This window comes from Engystomops pustulosus, chromosome 9 (genome assembly GCF_040894005.1).
Source record: "Engystomops pustulosus chromosome 9, aEngPut4.maternal, whole genome shotgun sequence".
NCBI classification, from domain to species: domain Eukaryota; kingdom Metazoa; phylum Chordata; class Amphibia; order Anura; family Leptodactylidae; genus Engystomops; species Engystomops pustulosus.
The window spans coordinates 6,362,788-6,380,353 of record NC_092419.1 but is presented as its reverse complement, the minus strand read 5'-3'; the positions used below and the strand labels follow the sequence as shown (position 1 = coordinate 6,380,353).

The window sequence follows — 17,566 nt, the reverse complement described above, 5'->3', positions numbered from 1 at the left end:
TAGCCAACATTTGTTCCAGACCCAAAAAGCCAAATAGGACAGCACCACGGTGGCTCAGTGGTTAGCATTACAGCACAGTGGCTCAGTGGTTAGCATTACAGCCTTGCAGCACAGTGGCTCAGTGGTTAGCATTACAGCCTTGCAGCACAGTGGCTCAGTGGTTAGCATTACAGCCTTGCAGCACAGTGGCTCAGTGGTTAGCATTACAGCCTTGCAGCACAGTGGCTCAGTGGTTAGCATTACAGCATTGCAGCACAGTGGCTCAGTGGTTAGCATTACAGCATTGCAGCACAGTGGCTCAGTGGTTGGCACTACAGCCTTGAAGCACTGGGGATCTAAGCTCAAGTCATAGGGTCATTATCTGCAAAGAGTTTGTATGTTCTCTCTGTGCTTGCGTTGGTTTCCTCCCACACTCCATACATACTGGTAGGTTGATTAGATTGTGAGCCCCATTGGGGACAGGGACTGATGTGACAAGCTGTGTGCAGCGCTGTGTAATCTGTGTGCGCTATATAAATAAAGAATTATTAATAAATAGTTACCAATATGCAGGGCCGGAGCCATCCCTGATCAAAAGACATTCCCCAGATTCGCCATCTCCGCTGCCTGCGAGGAAGCACAGATCCGTTATAAGGAGTAATGGAGACTCTACATAGACATGTATGAAGTATCATCATCTGCTCACACATGGTGGAGGCTGTAGGGGTCTTAGTCGGCCAGATCCAGCATCCTCTTGCTGGGTGACAGTGACAAGACCCCAGTTGATATTCGCACCCTCGTCACCTCCCTGCAAGGTCATTCTCGCAGGATGGTAATTAAGATGCAAGTGGTAGAGTAAGGACATCGCTGGCACAAGTCACTCACCTGTGTACCATAGGGCGGCCCCCAGACATGCAGCCATTACAGGGGCTTCTCCTCTTGTCTTTAGGTCACAGCCGAGGAGATGGAACTGTCAACGAGAAAGCAGATCGCCCCCACTAATTATTTGTCATTCCACAGATCGGACAATGAGAAGGCAGAGCATAACACTCCTAGTACCTGCTACACACTCCTGACCCTCCGAGCATGGGTCTGACCCACATCTGACCACTGCAAGTCTATAGAATAATGCTGATCCGATTCTAACCTCTAAGATGCCTCCTGGAGCTGGAATAACTTCTGCAAACTCCCCCCACATACATACAATGGCATCAGTGAAAACTACAGATAGTCCTGCAAGAAACAAGTCCTCGGCGAAGGTTGATGAAAGGAAACAGACTTGAGATTTTATAATATACTAGATACAGAAAATAATGACAGGAGGGGGGGGGGGGGGGATTCCTGGTAAAATTTGCACAACACTTTGGAGGAATCACAAAAAACAAGACCCCCACATAGCTATGTCAAGAGAAAAATTACCGTATTTTCCGGACTATAAGGCGCACAAAAAAATCCTTAGATTTTCTCATAAATCAAAGGTGCGCCTTATAATCTGGTGCGCCTTATATATGAACCGTACTTAGACAACAGCTGCCTTGTACTGTGCACAGGTCTGCCACCTGCTGGTCATTCATCCTTATAATCAGGTGCGCCTTATATATGAACCTAGACGTTTTAGCACCTTATAGTCTGAAAAAAAAAAAAAATGGTAATACTAGAAAAAAAAAATATATATTTGCACCCTGAAGTCCAAAATAATCAGTGCCATCAAGATATTAAATGGTTCTACTCATCTGGAGGACCTCCATATACTTCCAATGTGCGGATGTAACCAGAGCTCAGCATATACACTCAATGTGACCAGCGTAACCCCCGACTGTATACACGGAGCGCACCCTGACTGTATACACGGAGCGCACCCTGACCCAGGAGCTATAATAAGCCCCTGCCATGATGTTTACAGATTAGCGAGACCCCCGCACTATATTTAGCGCTGCAGGTAGACGCCGCTATCGGCTGATATCAGGGAGGGGATGCTGCAGGATATCCTGACCCCTCAGCTAAAGACATTGTCACATAAACACAACCCTCGCAGATGCTTAAAGGGGGATTCCCACATCACACACTGATTGGGAGGGGGTATGACCTCCAAGAGTTAAGCAGCTGCAGCGTTGTGATCCCTTCTAATGCTTTCTCATACGCTTTGTTCTCTTTTCAAGATCTTAGTTGCTGTCAAAGAATAGAACATCCTTAATTGTAACCAACAGCTGAAAATCTATCATGATCAAACTGAAGCCGGACTTATCAGGGTCCGAGACCCTGCATATAATAATTCTTTATATAGCGCACACAGATGACAAATTGGTCCCTGTCCCCATGGGGCTCACAATTTAATCACCTACCAGTATGTTTTGGAGTGTGGGAGGAAACCGGAAGACACAGAGAGAACATACAAACTCTTTGCAGATGTTGACCTGGGTGGGATTCGAACCCAGGACTCCAGTGCTGCAAGGCAGAAGTGCTAACCACTGAGCCACCGTGCCGCCCTCATCTATTATGTATGATTTTAGCACAACATTTGCAGTCGGCTCATGTGGATGTGTCCTTACATAATGCGAGAGCTCACTACTACCACTACCAGGAGCTGGGCGCCATTTATGATCAGGATTGCTTGGGAGATTATCCTCCAGACGGTTCCTATTCACTGACAGCAAGCAGAGCTCTACAACATAGAGAGGATCTGACACATATGGGGGGTCATTTACTAAGGGCCCGATTCGCGTTTTCCCGACGTGTTACCCAAATATTTCCGATGGATTCGGGAAAAAAGCAGCATTTTAAAAAAAAAATCTGTCGCGGAGCTTGCACTTATCTTCACTCAGCCTGGCTCGGTGAACTCCAGCGCGTTCCAGGGAACTTTAGCACAGCAGCGACACCTGGTGGACGTCGGAGGAACTACCTTAATAAATCCCGTCCGGACCCGAATCCAGCGCAGAGAACGCGCCACTGGATCGCGAATGGACCGGGTAAGTAAATCTGCCCCATGGAGTTTAGTTTAATACTGTACAGAAGGAAAGTTAGAATCCACTGTTGGAGGACAAATATAAATGTCCTTAAAGGGGTTTTCCTAGGTTAGGGCCTAATTTGTTGATGAGACCCCCACAGAAAGGTGGGAAAACCCCTTTAATTTGGGGACCCCAAGAATTCCCGCATATAATTTGGGCCCCGGTGGGTATATGCTATGTGCAGGAATACTATATGGTATGGATATAAATCCCCCCTCCCCCGATGTATAGGAATACTATATGGTATGGATATAAATCCCCCCCTCCCCCAATGTACAGGAATACCATATGTTATGTATATAAATCCCCCCTCCCCCAATGTATAGGAATACTATATGGTATGGATATAAATCCCCCCTCCCCCGATGTATAGGAATACTATATGTTATGTATATAAATCCCCCCTCCCCCGATGTATAGGAATACTATATGGTATGGATATAAATCCCCCCCTCCCCCAATGTACAGGAATACTATATGGTATGGATATAAATCCCCCCTCCCCCAATGTATAGGAATACTATATGGTATGGATATAAATCCCCCCTCCCCCAATGTATAGGAATACTATATGGTATGGATATAAATCCCCCCTCCCCCAATGTATAGGAATACTATATGTTATGTATATAAATCCCCCCTCCCCCAATGTATAGGAATACTATATGGTATGGATACAAATCCCCCCTCCCCCAATGTATAGGAATACCATATGTTATGTATATAAATCCCCCCTCCCCCGATGTATAGGAATACTATATGGTATGGATATAAATCCCCCCTCCCCCGATAGTGTAAACAAACACAGGACAGAAGGGTAAGAGGGGACAATCCTCTGGAATTCTGGGTCATGTGGTGTAAATGACAAGGGGCCATCGAAAGCCGAGACCTCAGGAATTTAGTGTGGGCTCTGTGAAGGGCAGAGTAGGCTGCCGGGTACAAATGTAGACGTGTGCAGAGCAGAATAGCGCTGAGCTCAGCAAGAAGCAACCTGACCGCTGCACCGCCGAGCCAGAGCCCATCACCCTATACACTGCACATCTATGGTGCCCCTACATCACTTACCTATAGTACTGGGCCATATAGTAACAATGACCTACTGTATCGTGACTGTCAGGTTGGTCAAGAAAATAACTTGTCTGTGGCATAACCTGAGCCCAATCATTAGAAAAATGGTGAAAATCCTAAATATTGTGTCCATGCGATTAAAAAGACAAAATGGATTATAGACTATTATGGTAAGTGAATAAGCAGGACTGTATATATGTATGGGGTAGTATTAGCACGCACAATGGGGCACATTTACTTACCCGCCCTAAAGTGCATTGTCCGTGTATAATGTGCTGTGCAGGGAGTCACTAAGATCCTGCGCCCGATATCCTGCATGTGTCACTTCCCCGCTCAGGTCCCCGGAGTTCACCTTCTTCTTCCTGGTGCATGTAAGTGCATTGTCCGTGTATAATGCGCTGTGCGGGGAGTCACTAAGATCCTGCGCCCGATATCCTGCATGTGTCACTTCCCCGCTCAGGTCCCTGGAGTTCACCTTCTTCTTCCTGGTGCATGTAAGTGCATTGTCCGTGTATAATGCGCTGTGCGGGGAGTCACTAAGATCCTGCACCCGATATCCTGTATGTGTCGCTTCCCCGCTCAGGTCCCTGGAGTTCACCTTCTTCCTGGTGCATGTAAGTGCATTGTCCGTGTATAATGCGCTGTGCGGGGAGTCACTAAGATCCTGCGCCCGATATCCTGCATGTGTCACTTCCCCGCTCAGGTCCCCGGAGTTCTCCTTCTTCTTCCTGGTGCATGTAAGTGCATTGCCCCTGTATAATGCGCTGTGCGGGGAGTCACTAAGATCGTGCGTCCGATATCCTGCATGTGTCGCTTCCCCGCTCAGGTCCCCGGAGTTCTCCTTCTTCTTCCTGGTGCATGTAAGTGCATTGTCCGTGTATAATGCGCTGTGCGGGGAGTCACTAAGATCGTGCCCCGATATCCTGCATGTGTCACTTCCCCGCTCAGGTCCCCGGAGTTCACCTTCTTTTTCCTGGTGCATGTAAGTGCATTGTCCGTGTATAATGCGCTGTGCGGGGAGTCACTAAGATCGTGTACCTGATATCCTGCATGTGTCGCTTCCCCGCTCAGGTCCCTGGAGTTCACCTTCTTCTTTCTGGTGCATGTAAATGCATTGTCCGTGTATAATGCGCTGTGCGGGGAGTCACTAAGATCGTGCACCCCATATCCTGCATATGTCGCTTCCCCGCTCAGGTCCCCGGAGTTCACCTTCTTCTTCCCGGTGCATGTAAGTGCATTGTCCGTGTATAATGCGCTGTGCGGGGAGTCACTAAGATCGTGCGCCCGATATCCTGCATATGTCGCTTCCCCGCTCAGGTCCCTGGAGTTCACCTTCTTCTTCCCGGTGCATGGAAGTGCATTGTCCGTGTATAATGCGCTGTGCGGGGAGTCACTAAGATCCTGCACCCGATACCCTGCATGTGTCACTTCCCCGCTCAGGTCCCCGGAGTTCACCTTCTTCTTCCTGGTGCATGTAAGTGCATTGTCCGTGTATAATGCGCTGTACGGGGAGTCACTAAGATCGTGCGCCTGATATCCTGCATGTGTCGCTTCCCCGCTCAGGTCCCCAGAGTTCACCTTCTTCTTCCTGGTGCATGGAAGTGCATTGTCCGTGTATAATGCGCTGTACGGGGAGTCACTAAGATCGTGCGTCCGATATTCTGCATGTGTCGCTTCCCCGCTCAGGTCCCTGGAGTTCACCTTCTTCTTCCTGGGGCATGTAAGTGCATTGTCTGTGTATAATGTGCTGTGCGGGGAGTCACTAAGATCCTGCGCTGATATCCTGCATGTGTCGCTTCCCCGCTCAGGTCCCCGGAGTTCACCTTCTTCTTCCTGGTGCATGTAAGTGCATTGTCTGTGTATAATGCGATGTGCAGGGAGTCACTAAGATCCTGCGCCCGATATCCTGCATGTCTCGCTTCCCCGCTCAGGTCCCTGGAGTTCACCTTCTTCTTCCTGGTGCATGTAAGTGCATTGTCCGTGTATAATGCGCTGTGCGGGGAGTCACTAAGATCCTGCACCCGATATCCTGTATGTGTCGCTTCCCCGCTCAGGTCCCTGGAGTTCACCTTCTTCCTGGTGCATGTAAGTGCATTGTCCGTGTATAATGCGCTGTGCGGGGAGTCACTAAGATCGTGCACCTTATATCCTGCATGTGTCGCTTCCCCGCTCAGGTCCCTGGAGTTCACCTTCTTCTTCAGTGCTTGGCTTGCGACACAATTTGAATCTTAAATCTCGCATTCAGTCCAAATCAGTTGGTTCGTGCGACGGCACCGCCCCCCAATTTCTGTATCCTGGAAGCAGCACAGCTGCGCCAAAATCCGACCATGTGCAGCACAATCCCAGCGCAAACCCCTGTTATATACCTGTCAAAGCGGCGCATATCCCGAAAACTGCAAACAGTCCGGTGAAGGTGCGATCCGCAACCCTTAGTAAATAAGCCCCATTGTTTGAGAAAAGCTAAAAGGGACAGATAAGAAAGTGCTGCCACCTCATGGCCACATTGAGAATGACCATGAGATGAGAGAAAGATAGCCGCTTCACTCCAAAAATGGCGCCTTCTCCTTGCTGGCCTGTGTGATAATGACGCTCTTGATGGGACCCTTGGGTCAGTCCAATGTAGATGAAAGGTGCTACCCTTATTCCCCAACCCGGAAACGTTATATATAACTAACCCCAAACTATATATATACATACAGCAATTGGGCTGCTGAAGGTCCGGCCCCCGCTGCAGGGGACCCGAGGGAAGAAGACAGAAGCCTTACATACTACTCCTGTCTTCTCCTTCTCCTGTACCCATGTACACAGCGCTCCGCTGCCTCTATTCGTCCCAACGGGCACCTGATAAAACACAAAACCCCTGGGATCTCAGTACAGAACCGCTTCTACTAGGTCGGCCCAGACCCAGCACAGCCAGAACACTGACCATTGTCCTGTAACTGGGGCTGCAGAAAAGATACATCTATATCTGGTCAGGATATTGATATATGTGAAAAAGAAGGTCTTTGGAGCTGCACGTGTATTTATAAAGCGTCTGCGCTATAATTGTGTCCGAAACTTTAGAAAACTGCGCACCTAAAGGGTCGCAGTGGTGCTTAGCCAGAGTCTGCTCCACATTTATGTCTGTAATGTGCCACAATGCTTCCACGCGGTCTACAATAAAAGTGCAGAGGCCAGGGCCCACAATGTCGTGCGTGACCAGAGGTCAGGGCCCACAATGTCGCGTGTGATCAGAGGTCAGGGCCCACAATGTCGCGTGTGATCAGAGGTCAGGGCCCACAATTGTCATGCGTGTGATCAGAGGTCAGGGACCACAATGTCATGCGTGATCAGAGGTCAGGGACCACAATGTCATGCGTGATCAGAGGTCAGGGACCACAATGTCATGCGTGATCAGAGGTCAGGAACCACAATGTCGCGTGTGATCAGAGGTCAGGGCCCACAATTGTCATGCGTGATCAGAGGTCAGGGCCCACAATTGTCATGCGTGATCAGAGGTCAGGGACCACAATTGTCATGCGTGATCAGAGGTCAGGGACCACAATGTCACGTGTGTGATCAGAGGTCAGGGACCACAATGTCACGTGTGTGATCAGAGGTCAGGGACCACAATGTCACGTGTGTGATCAGAGGTCAGGGACCACAATGTCACGTGTGTGATCAGAGGTCAGGGACCACAATGTCACGTGTGTGATCAGAGGTCAGGGACCACAATGTCGCGTGTGTGATCAGAGGTCAGGGACCACAATGTCGCGTGTGATCAGAGGTCAGGGACCACAATGTCATGCGTGATCAGAGGTCAGGGACCACAATGTCATGTGTGATCAGAGGTCAGGGACCACAATGTCATGTGTGATCAGAGGTCAGGGACCACAATGTCATGTGTGATCAGAGGTCAGGGACCACAATGTCATGTGTGATCAGAGGTCAGGGACCACAATGTCATGTGTGATCAGAGGTCAGGGACCACAATGTCATGTGTGATCAGAGGTCAGGGACCACAATGTCATGTGTGATCAGAGGTCAGGGACCACGTGACCTCTGGGCCGTTTCTTATTAACCTGCAGAACCTACCTCCAGAAGTGATAATGTCGAGTCCACTTCATATCAGCTCCACTATCACAGCCAAAGAGCGGGTCCATCCAGAGCACTAGATGAGAGAAGAAGGACGCGTCAGGACATAGAACAATCCAGATCACCGAGCTTTTAGTCATACAAATACGGTTTTCAGGTCATATGCAGACCCATGTGTTTCCATACAAAAAGGGCCCAAGGTATAGGGTACGGAAGGTATCTGGTGCCGGCGCTCGTGGATGGAATGCTCCGCAGATGATAGTAACTTAAGAACGTGTTTTATTTAATATGCAACGCGTTTCGGCCCGGGAAACGGGCCTTCGTCAGGCATAAAATGGTTTTATGCATGACGAAGGCCCGTTTCCCGGGCCGAAACGCGTTGCATATTAAATAAAACACGTTCTTAAGTTACTATCATCTGCGGAGCATTCCATCCACGAGCGCCGGCACCAGATACCTTCCGTACCCTATACCTTGGGCCCTTTTTGCATGGATCACCACAGCGTCCTCTGATTTTTGGAGCAGACGACCGTGAGGAAGGAGGAATCGGCAAGCCATCTAGGACAAACTCTGCATATAAGCGCTAATTCTAGCGCCACAAGGTGAGCGCATGATATTGACACCTTATACTCTTACTAATTTTACCTACCTACTACACTAGGAAAGCGCCTTTTTGTCTCTCCCTCCCTTCTCTCATCCCCTCCTCTATCGAGTATCACCCCGTAATTTTCGGGGGTACCGTGTAGGGGGTTTCCAATACGATTATAGCATGTGTTTCCATAGTAACAGACTACTTACATGTCCTCTGATCTTTTATCTGCCCAGAAGTATCTCTGAGTCTAGAGAAAGTTTAAAGCTCATTGCCCACAAAAGAGTTTGGTCCGACAGAATCATTCCATGTGCTTACAGGATCAACCGGACAGAACCAGGAACTGATCTCTGGATGTGCGTTCAGTTCAGTGATTCTAGATTCGGTCCAATAATTCACACAAGTGCAATGAGTGCTTTGGCAATGGGCTAAATGCTTTAAAAGGAACCTGTCATCAGGAGTCTTTCTGGCTCCTCCTCCATCCCATAGAGAAAGCCTGTGAGTCCTGCTGCCCCCTCCATCCCATAGAGAAAGCCTGTGAGTCCTGCTGCCCCCTCCATCCCATAGAGAAAGCCTGTGAGTCCTGCTGCCCCCTCCATCCCATAGAGAAAGCCTGTGAGTCCTGCTTCCCCCTCCATCCCATAGAGAAAGCCTGTGAGTCCTGCTTCCCCCTCCATCCCATAGAGAAAGCCTGTGAGTCCTGCTTCCCCCTCCATCCCATAGAGAAAGCCTGTGAGTCCTGCTTCCCCCTCCATCCCATAGAGAAAGCCTGTGAGTCCTGCTTCCCCCTCCATCCCATAGAGAAAGCCTGTGAGTCCTGCTTCCCCCTCCATCCCATAGAGAAAGCCTGTGAGTCCTGCTTCCCCCTCCATCCCATAGAGAAAGCCTGTGAGTCCTGCTTCCCCCTCCATCCCATAGAGAAAGCCTGTGAGTCCTGCTTCCCCTCCATCCCATAGAGAAAGCCTGTGAGTCCTGCTTCCCCCTCCATCCCATAGAGAAAGCCTGTGAGTCCTGCTTCCCCCTCCATCCCATAGAGAAAGCCTGTGAGTCCTGCTTCCCCCTCCATCCCATAGAGAAAGCCTGTGAGTCCTGCTCCCCCTCCATCTCATAGAGAAAGCCTGTGAGACCTCCTTCCCCCTCCATCCCATAGAGAAAGCCTGTGAGTCCTGCTCCACCCTCCATCCCATAGAGAAAGCCTGCGAGTCCTGCTCCCCCTCCATCTCATAGAGAAAGCCTGTGAGTCCTGCCCCACCCTCCATCCCATAGAGAAAGCCTGTGAGACCTCCTTCCCCCTCCATCCCATAGAGAAAGCCTGTGAGTCCTGCTCCACCCTCCATCCCATAGAGAAAGCCTGTGAGTCCTGCTGCCCCCTCCATCTCATAGAGAAAGCCTGTTAGTCCTGCTCCACCCTCCATCCCATAGAGAAAGCCTGTGAGTCCTGCTCCCCCTCATAGAGAAAGCCTGTGAGTCCTGCTTCCCCCTCCATCCCATAGAGAAAGCCTGCGAGTCCTGCTTCCCCCTCCATCCCATAGAGAAAGCCTGTGAGTCCTGCTCCCCCTCCATCTCATAGAGAAAGCCTGTGAGACCTCCTTCCCCCTCCATCCCATAGAGAAAGCCTGTGAGTCCTGCTCCACCCTCCATCCCATAGAGAAAGCCTGTGAGTCCTGCTCCCCCTCCATCTCATAGAGAAAGCCTGTGAGTCCTGCCCCACCCTCCATCCCATAGAGAAAGCCTGTGAGTCCTGCTCCCCCTCCATCTCATAGAGAAAGCCTGTGAGTCCTGCTCCCCCTCCATCTCATAGAGAAAGCCTGTGAGACCTCCTTCCCCCTCCATCCCATAGAGAAAGCCTGTGAGTCCTGCTCCACCCTCCATCCCATAGAGAAAGCCTGTGAGACCTCCTTCCCCCTCCATCCCATAGAGAAAGCCTGTGAGTCCTGCTTCCCCCTCCATCCCATAGAGAAAGCCTGTGAGTCCTGCTTCCCCCTCCATCCCATAGAGAAAGCCTGTGAGTCCTGCTTCCCCCTCCATCCCATAGAGAAAGCCTGTGAGTCCTGCTTCCCCCTCCATCCCATAGAGAAAGCCTGTGAGTCCTGCTTCCCCCTCCATCCCATAGAGAAAGCCTGCGAGTCCTGCTCCCCCTCCATCCCATAGAGAAAGCCTGCGAGTCCTGCTTCCCCCTCCATCCCATAGAGAAAGCCTGTGAGTCCTGCTTCCCCCTCCATCCCATAGAGAAAGCCTGTGAGTCCTGCTTCCCCCTCCATCCCATAGAGAAAGCCTGTGAGTCCTGCTCCCCCTCCATCCCATAGAGAAAGCCTGCGAGTCCTGCTGCCCCCTCCATCTCATAGAGAAAGCCTGTGAGTCCTGCTCCCCCTCATAGAGAAAGCCTGTGAGTCCTGCCCCACTAGTAACCCGTGGAATAGCCTCCATCCCCGCGCGCCCGTACATGTCTATATAATATGTGGTATAGATGAGTCTCCGCCATCCATCACCTCGGTGCCGCCGCCTCCTCCCGCATCCTCTGCCCCGGGGCTTCTCCTTGTCCTTGGCAGCCGGTGACCATCACTCCACAGCAACGCCCTCCCATCACTGACTGACGGCCGCCGCAGCCAATAAGAAGCCAGGACCGGGCGTGACGTCATTACAATCAGTGCTGCTACACCTGCCGCTGCCCATCACACAGGGAACGCCCAATGCGTCAACAAGCACCGCGCATGCTCCGCGCTCCTGCCGCCTGTGGTCCAGCGCGCATGCGCCTAGGATCTATAAGTGTCCCTGACTGGATGGTTCCAGAATAGAGGCTATTGCTATATATAGATAATGCAGACACGGCCCTATAATATACCGTGCAGAGCACGGGCTGCTTCACTGTCTACCAAATACCTAATGTATGTCATAAAATGATTCATAAGATGCTGAAAATGGCCACACAATGGGGGGGAATGGTGGACATGGAGGTTGGGAGGTGTTCACACGGTGCAGAAATCAGGCAGGAGCGTTATAAGCTGCTCAGAGAGTGGTGCTCACTATTACTATTGGTGGCTATGAACAGTGGCGCCCCCTATGGTTATAACACGCTGTAGTGCCCCCTCTACCACAGCGTGACCAGTATTTGTTATAGCGCCCCCCACAGCTGTCATTCTCCCGCAGTGTAGCCCCCATTGCTAACAACCCCCTAATTAGCTCCCTCTATACTTATAATTACAGATGAATGGACCCGTAGTGGTCGGTTCTGTCCGTGTGACCCAGACGCATTGTCGGATTGATGGCCGATCCAGTAAATTGTTGCCCCTTGCGACTAGCCATGGCCATGATTGTCCCCCCCTGGCTAATCAAGGTCACGGGGGCTACTATTACTCCCCTCTGACTCTCCCCTCCATCCCCACAGGCCTCAGTAGCCATGTCTTACTGGTGCTGGTGACTGCTACAGTCTCGGGCCACAAACAATCAAACTGTGGTCCATTTTTGCGGTGTCGGCTCCAGGTTTCAGTAGGCCCCTGGGCGACAGAGCCTCAGTGGACCCCTTTGCAGTGAACTCCCTAGTTTATCATCCCAAACAGCCCTGTTATGGTTATATTATATAAACCCCCCTCACATTCATTAGATACAGCCCCCCTTACCCCATGGATTCCTTATGAACAGCCTTATGTGGGCCCCCCAGCAGCTCTGGGCCCCGGCACTTGTCGAAGTATGACCAGTGCTGGCGCCGGCCCTGCGTGTGTCTTAAAGGGGTGTTCTCATCTGGGCACTCACATCCAGATTCATTGATCTGCCATATATAAACATTTCTTCAATTAGATGCTATTAAAAAAAAATGTTCCCGTGTGAAGATAATTTCTCATAAATGTAGTGATATGGTCCCTTAGAAACAAGACTGTGTCCTTGGATACGACCACCTCTGCTGGAGTGATTGCACAAATAAACAAAAGGTTTTTGTATATGAAATGTCCAGGAGTTACTGCAGGTCCCGCAGCCGTCCTGTGGTAATGATCCCTGAATCCAGGAGGTCAGGCAGGGCTCAATAGCGCATGTCTGGCCACTGCTGCCAGAGTGCAGGGTGGTCGTATCCAAGGAAGCCATCTGGTTTCTAAGGGACAACATGGCCACATTTATGAGAAATTATCTTCACACAGGAACATTTTTTTTTAATAACATCCAATTGAAGAAATGTTTATCTATGGAGAATTAATGAAACTGGATGTGAGTGCCCAGAAGAGAGGAGACAAGAATAGTGTATAATCCGTAGCCGAGCCGTATATATATCCACAAAAATCTGTGTCTTATTCGTATGTTATTTTTGCGACTCTACAAAAAAATAAAACAGAATTCTGGCAAATGATGTCACCAGCTCGTCTTAACCCCTTGAAGGGTCACATGATTGTTGTTCCCTAGAAAGTGATCCGCAGATATACACCCCACACGTGGGTGACCGTCCATGTGGCATCCGTATTTTTTTTCACTGCTGATATGGGCCCTGAGCTGCAAACACGAGCAGGAACAGGATCTGCTCTGAGTTATCCACAACATCCGCACTGATCCGATCACGTCTATGGCTGCATAGAAATCAATATAACGGATAACGCACGGAACTGATCGCGTTTGTGCACATCAGGATTTAGTCCTCAGCAGGTTTCAAGGTGACGCCATTGCTGCAGCCTCTCTGCACCTACAGATACGAGCGGTGACAGGACCTTAGGCCGGCGGCACACGTGGCATTTTGATCCCCCTTTTGGGACGTTTTTAAGCAGTCCGTTAAAAAATTAACGCGTTTTAAAAAAACGCATCTGTTTTGGACCTGTTTTAATTAAGATCATTGGTAAAACCTGTCAAAAACGCATGCGTTTTTTAACGGACTGCTTAAAAACTGCCCAAAAACGGGTTTAGAACGCCACGTGTGCCTCAGGCCTTAGGGGAGGGCAGGGGGTTAGTATATGTTACTTTTTAACAACACCTGCTAAAAGGTGAAAATGAAATGTAATCACAGACAACCCCTTTAATTCACTGCCAGTTGCCCATCTGTTCTGTATCATGCCACATACAGGCGGTGCCCTACTTAAGAACACTCGACTTACAGACGACCCCTAGTTACAAACGGACCTCTGGATATTGGTAATTTATTCTACTTTATCCCTAGGCTACAATGATCAGCTGTAACAGTTATCACAGGAGTCTGTAATGAAGCTTTAGTGTTAATCCTGGTTCTTACGACAACCCAAAATTTTTTAAATCCAATTGTCACAGAGACCAAAAAAGTTCTGGCTGGGATTACAATGATAAAATATACAGTTCCGACTTACATACAAATTCAACTTAAGAACAAACCTACAGACCCTATCTTGTATGTAACCCGGGGACTGCCTGTATTTGCACCAATTTTTTATTTTATTTTGAGATTTTGCCTGAACAAAAAAACTGGGCTGCAATTTTCAACAGGTGAATGGATCAACAGCATTTCCAAAACCTTGGCAGTTTCACGCTTAGTTGGAGATTGTGACTCATTTAATACAGGGAATAGATTTGTGTCACACGCTGTGCGTTAAAGCAGGTTCGGCTCCAGGTTTTCAGTAGGCCCCTGGGTGACAGAGCCTCAGTGGGCCCCTTTGCAGTGAACTCACGTAGTCTCATTAAAAATTAAAAAACTTATAAAAACTAAAATATAATTAATAATTCTTTTATTTATATAGCGCACACAGATTACGCAGCGCTGCACAGAACTTGCCAAATTGGTCCCTGTTCCCAATGGGGCTCACAATGTAATCAACCTATCCCTAGTTTATTATACCAAACAGCCCTGTCATGGTTATTTTATATAAAGCCCCCTCACCCCCTATGGATTCATTAGATACTGTCCTTACGTGCAGTTTTATGTGGGCCCCCCCAGCAGCTCTGGGCCCTGGCACTTGCCCAGGTATGCCCAGTGCTGGCGCCTGCCCTGTGTTAAGGGTGCACCTAAAAACAGTTGGCGCACACGTCCTGAGCAGTGCAGGGGGTGCCGGATTATCGAAGACCATGCACCAGTGCTCAATAATTTGTTGCACCCTGCGCATTTCTGAGACAAACTGCGTTCTTTTGAAAAAACAGCAAACTTTTGTTCACTGGTTTTTACGCAAAACTTTGTCAAGTCGGACCTGGCGTAGTGTTACCCGGCGGCCAAAGCCTCTTGATGTATCTGGTGAGACAAGGGGAGCGAGGAACGCAATCATACTCCAGCACAGGAGCGTCATCCTATGATAAATCTCCCCCATGGTAATGCCTGTTCTCTCCACTAGAGGACGCCCCGTGCACAGAGAAGAGGCTATATTAAGGTCCTGCTCTCTCTGGCGTCATACTGTGATGTGCATAATCGCTGTAAACGCACATTCCCTTTATTTCATCTTCCAGGTTCTCGCACGTGCGCACTCAGGCGCCAGGAACGTGTTACAAATTCTTGATTTGAAGTTGAAATCGCGCATCCGTAATGGCTGCAAACTGCAAAAAAAACTGCGTAGGACGGGATTAAAGCGATGATGGAGCGTGAAAACGCCGGTGTGACTTCTCCGATTATTTCCTCCTTACCTTCTCCGCTGCGGCTCCATTCAGATTGGGAAAATCCATTTTTCATGGAAAGTTGGCGGCTTCCCAAACCCCTCCACTTGTTGACAATGGTTTCACATGTTGATGAGATAAGTTTGGGGTTTTTTTTGGGGGGGGGGGGATCTCTTGTAGCCCTGTATGTAATCCTGTGTAAGAAAATATTTCACAGTCCTCATTGCTCCAGTTTTTTACAAGCAATTTTTTTTGCAGCATTTTCTATTGGCGCCATATAGTGATTGACATACAACCCCAGTGCACCCTGTACATATATATATATACATCTTCCACAGTCTCCCGTTATACAACATTATGCAGCACACTGTAAATTTTTGGATAAATACGGAAGAGGCAGTAAGGGAGCGTAAGGGGCCTTGTATTATAAACTGAGAGTGCATCTCTAAAATAGTTCTTAATCAGGGTCCCCAGAACAAGTAGTCACCAACATTTATGGACGATGGTCCAGAGAATGTTATTTATAAGGGTGTGGATAAACGTTAATAGAAAATATTTTTCTCTTATTTATTCAGAGGTGGAAATCCATAAGCCACAAATTAAATCTATACATTTCTATAACTTTTTTTTCCTTTACACACCAGTAATGCAAACCTGCAACCCCAACTGTTATACCAGTGGCCCATATCTGATTACAGTGGCTCAGTGGTTAGCACTACAGCCTTGCAGCACTGTGGCTCAGCGGTTAGCACTACAGTCTTGCAGCACTGTTGCTCAGTGGTTAGCACTACAGCCTTGCAGCGCGGCAGCTCAGTGGTTAGCCTTGCAGCACAGCGGATCAGTGGTGAACCCTACAGCCTTGCAGCACTGGAGTCCAGGGTTCAAGTCCCACCCAGGTCAACATCTGCTAAGAGTTTGTATGTTCTCTCAGTATATGGGGTTTTCTCTGGGTCCTCTGGTTTTCTCCCACAGATTGTGAGCCCCATGGGGACAGGGACCAATTTGGCAAACTCTGTGCAGCGCTGCGTAATCTATGTGCGCTATATAAATAAAGGAATTATTATTAAAAAAGAATTATTATCTCCAAGTATCTCTTCACTAGCTCTGCTTCATCACTGCACTTCCACATCCCTGCTTCATCACTGCACTTCCACAGCTTCACTACTATTAGATCAGCCACTAGAGCCAGTAGGGCTCTGAGGGGCGTTACTAGAGCCCCTCTATGCCAAAGTTTCACAGGCTGTTACACTGTGCAGGAGGGGAGGCAACCCTCCCCTCTGTTGCCTCAGCACTTCCCTCAGCACTGTACGAGGTGCTCCTGTACGCAGCCTGTGAAGCTACAACACGGAGGGGCTCTAGTAACACCCCTCCAGAGCCCTTCTGGCTCATTAGCATCATTTCAGAATGAAGGAGACCATGGATAACAAATGTAAGATTAGCACAGTCACGGTGCCTGGATCTATGAGTAAGTGCCCCTAGGTTATACTGCTGGATTTTGAGGGTAGATTTCCTTTAAATGTAATTAAATGTAATATTGCAGTGATGGGTACATTGATATACGTGGCCCCCGTCTTCTACCTACAGGTTGATAATGTGGGATGAGGGATGTGGATGATGATATATAGTAAATCTAGAATTCCATCCTATGGGTAAAGTAGATATATCACAGTACATATATATAGTATATACCACAGCACATATATATATATTATACAGTATATCACAGCACATATATATAGTATATACCGCAGTACATATATATAGTATATACCACAGCACATATATATATATTATACAGTATATCACAGCACATATATATAGTATATACCGCAGTACATATATATATATATAGTATATATCACAGTACATATATATAGTATATACCACAGCACATATATATAGTATATATCACAGTACATATATATAGTATATACCACAGTACATATATATGGTATATATCACAGTACATATATATAGTATATACCACAGCACATATATATATTATACAGTATATCACAGCACATATATATAGTATATACCACAGTACATATATATAGTATATACCACAGCACATATATATAGTATATACCACAGCACATATATATATTATACAGTATATCACAGCACATATATATAGTATATACCGCAGTACATATATATATATATAGTATATATCACAGTACATATATATAGTATATACCACAGCACATATATATATTATACAGTATACCACAGCACATATATATATTATACAGTATATCACAGCACATATATATAGTATATACCGCAGTACATATATATATATATATATATATAGTATATATCACAG

General features: G+C 48.1%; 1 long non-coding RNA gene across 1 annotated transcript; it reads right to left on the bottom strand.

Moving 5' to 3' along the window:
- Positions 1–542: 542 nt before the first annotated feature.
- LOC140076595 (uncharacterized) lies at positions 543–11,332 on the bottom strand. Its single transcript, XR_011849621.1, has 4 exons — positions 11,205–11,332; positions 8,127–8,202; positions 865–949; positions 543–606 (listed from the first exon to the last, which is right to left on the bottom strand). It is a non-coding gene; the product is annotated as an uncharacterized lncRNA (long non-coding RNA).
- Between the last annotated feature and the right edge of the window lie 6,234 nt (positions 11,333–17,566).